This window comes from Macrobrachium rosenbergii, chromosome 44, assembly GCF_040412425.1.
Source record: "Macrobrachium rosenbergii isolate ZJJX-2024 chromosome 44, ASM4041242v1, whole genome shotgun sequence".
Lineage (NCBI taxonomy): Eukaryota > Metazoa > Arthropoda > Malacostraca > Decapoda > Palaemonidae > Macrobrachium > Macrobrachium rosenbergii.
Window position 1 is genome coordinate 5,212,942 of NC_089784.1, and position 2,997 is coordinate 5,215,938.

At 38.5% G+C, this 2,997-nt stretch overlaps 1 long non-coding RNA gene across 1 annotated transcript; it reads right to left on the minus strand.

Annotated features, from left to right (window-relative positions):
* Positions 1–443: 443 nt before the first annotated feature.
* On the minus strand, positions 444–1,491 carry LOC136829120 (uncharacterized). Its single transcript, XR_010850297.1, has 3 exons — positions 1,390–1,491; positions 1,195–1,280; positions 444–751 (listed from the first exon to the last, which is right to left on the minus strand). It is a non-coding gene; the product is annotated as an uncharacterized lncRNA (long non-coding RNA).
* Between the last annotated feature and the right edge of the window lie 1,506 nt (positions 1,492–2,997).

The following is a 2,997-nucleotide window of genomic DNA, read 5'->3' on the forward strand; positions in this document are numbered from 1 at the left end:
CAATCATATTTTATGTTTAAGTATATCAGTGGATGGCAATAATCCTAGCTGGGCAATTTTCCTAATGGCAGTCTTCCCAGTAGCAATACTCCTAGCGCCACACAAGTACCGCTACTATCGATCGAGTACAAGCACAAACCAGTGTAACCAGGAAGCATGGCAAATTATTAAAGCACATGCCTTCAAAAGCAGATACTCTGACACTCGTTTAAACTATTAACAACAACAAGCTGTCACATCGACATAGAAATCAAGTATTCAACCATGTCTTTATATGCCCTACTAAATGACTAATCCCTATCCTCAAAGTTAAGCCAGAAGGTAATGTCCTTAACTGCCTGTCATTGATAAACTAGGAAATGGTTCTCCTTGGTGGTGTAGTAATCATAAGACCTTGTTGTTCGTTAAGGGTTGGAAATACTCCTCGAAATTAAACTATGTCCTCCTTTGGTTGGATTTATATAGGCAGTTGTGTTTGTGCGAGATATTCCAATGGCAATACATATATCGTGATCCAAGTCAATCGCCTTTAATATTTTGAGGGAAAAAAGAAAAGTAGTTTATTTAATAGTTTCTATTACCAGAATGATTATCCACGAATCTTGCTTCCAATCGCCGCAACGCTCCACAAAGTCCATATCACGGCACTTATTCGTAGACAATGGTCGTTTATATTCTAATTTAAGTTTCCTGGATGTAGTGCAGTGTAACAACTAAAGGTCTGTCCGTTGACTTACTCCCTCGACTCGGCCTGCAAGGCAAAACACGGCATGAGAAAAGGGTGCTCTGCGCACAGCATCAACCCTAACTTGATGGCGTTAACTGGATTTGCTTGTCAATCTAAAACATTATCTTAATATTGACATTTGACATTTTCACACATTTCAGAGTTAAATATCAAAATTTACATTTACTTCTTTGCGTTGATAAAAGGGAAACAATGCATCTGTATTATGAATGCTAAGGCAAGGTAGAGTCAAATTCTGAGATTAATAAACAAAAAGCCGAATAGGTTCAAGAGCCAAAATACTTTCAAGTAAAACCTACCTACACGAGCAAGCCCCCTCTTCTGACATACGGTAAATATTACCGTATGTCAAAGGGTATCCTCCCCACATCAGGGGCTCCGCCCCTGATGGGGGAGGAATAGCTTGCAAAGAGTTTTAAAAATACAAAAAGTTGCAAGTTACTCACCATTTACACTGGTATAGTTACCAGATACACGATGCTGTAGTACTATTCGTGATTTTGTAAAACTCCCGTCCTTCGTATCACTGTATCTGAAACGAAAGTACATTCATCAGCTATAGAATATGAAAGTTAAGGTAGACGTCATAGTATTTTACCAACTTCAACTATTTACACTTAAAAAAATAAGCCAGTACTCACCTTCCAGCACTATGTAGCAAACCAAACTATACTTCGAAGGTCCCACACAGCACACGTACCAGCAGACAACTGACGATGGCCCGATTCTTTCCCTTTAACATCGATTTCGAATACCTCGTTGACAATAATAGAGCACTTCGACTCGGTGTTCCATACTTCTAACTTAAGCAGCGACCCAAGCCAAGGACGATGGAAAACCATCACAAACAGCTTTGCGTCTTTCCAACTAGTACTTGACATCGGATCGCTTGTTTTCCTGTACTTAATCGTTACCTCTCCTGTAAGATTAAAGATGTCACTGACATTTCCGTCCGTTATAGTGTAAAAAAAAATGCCTATGTTACTGAAGGAAAGGCAAAATCTTAATGAATTTGCATTATCATTTTGTGAATAGTATATAAAAAACGCGTATTCATTAAGGAAGTGATTGAAGCCAAGGATATATACGGTAGCTTATCATGACAAAAGCTTATTACCTATAGACCGACATGCAAGAGGCTAAATACCCTCCCCTAACACCTAGAAATAGCCTACGTATAGGCCTATGGGCTGATATGTATTCAATTTTCCCAGCGATGCCCCAGGGGCATCAAAACTGCGGAGGATTCTGCCCATCAGCCTAATGTTCCACTCCCTTCTGAGGATTTTATATCTTCAATATCAAAGAAAAATTCACACATTAGGTAGGTCTAGCCAACCTTAGGCTCTTCTAAGATTTCCACAAGAGTGTCTTGATTATGCCTATTCTCAGTAAGACACTCTAAACAGCAAGACTCTTCGCTGTGATGATAACTTGACACTTCACGTGTAGGATATGGTAGCTTTGTAAGCGAACAGGTAAGACTTAGCCTATGGCTGGTTAAAAGTTATAGACTTAGCTACACTATTCCTTGTTTATGGCATTTTTTTTTTTTGCATATTAAGTTTGTATGTCGTTTTAAGCTATGTACTAAGAACTAAATCTGTACCTGGACAAGACTTACATTCACTGTGATGAAGAAGAACCGTCCGTTACCAACAGAACTTGGCTGATAATGAGGAAGTTAGCAAATTCAAGTGCCGTGACTTTCAAACTGAATACGCGACAAAAACCTTATCTCTCTCTCTCTCTCTCTCTCTCTCTCTCTCTCTCTCTCTCTCTCTCTCTCTGTGTTGTCTCCTATCCACTGTATTTTGTATCATGCCATATAATTTCTTATGAGAATTTACCGTTACGTTTTTCATTACTGTTGTTTTTCTTCTAAAGCATAATGATATAAAACTCTCTAGCGGAATTCAATAACTTTCTTCATTTACTTGTGCACATCCTAACTTTATCTTTTTTCCTTCCTTTTTTAAAAATAAGAAGAGAATTGTATGATTCGGGCTTAATTTTTGGAAGTTCAGGGAATCAAAAGAAGGAAGCACAAAATCATAATTTCAGTACAGAGATGTCAGTAGAGACAATGAAAGCGAGATCTGAAGCTTCATAATTAGCGCCATCATTATTTCAGCCTTTGGTAGCCTGTCATTCATTATGTTTCATTAGCCTACCAATTTGGTGGGGTATCACTTGAAAGAACTCCATTACCACACTGCGTTGGGGTTTCCTCACATCTTTTTTTTGGG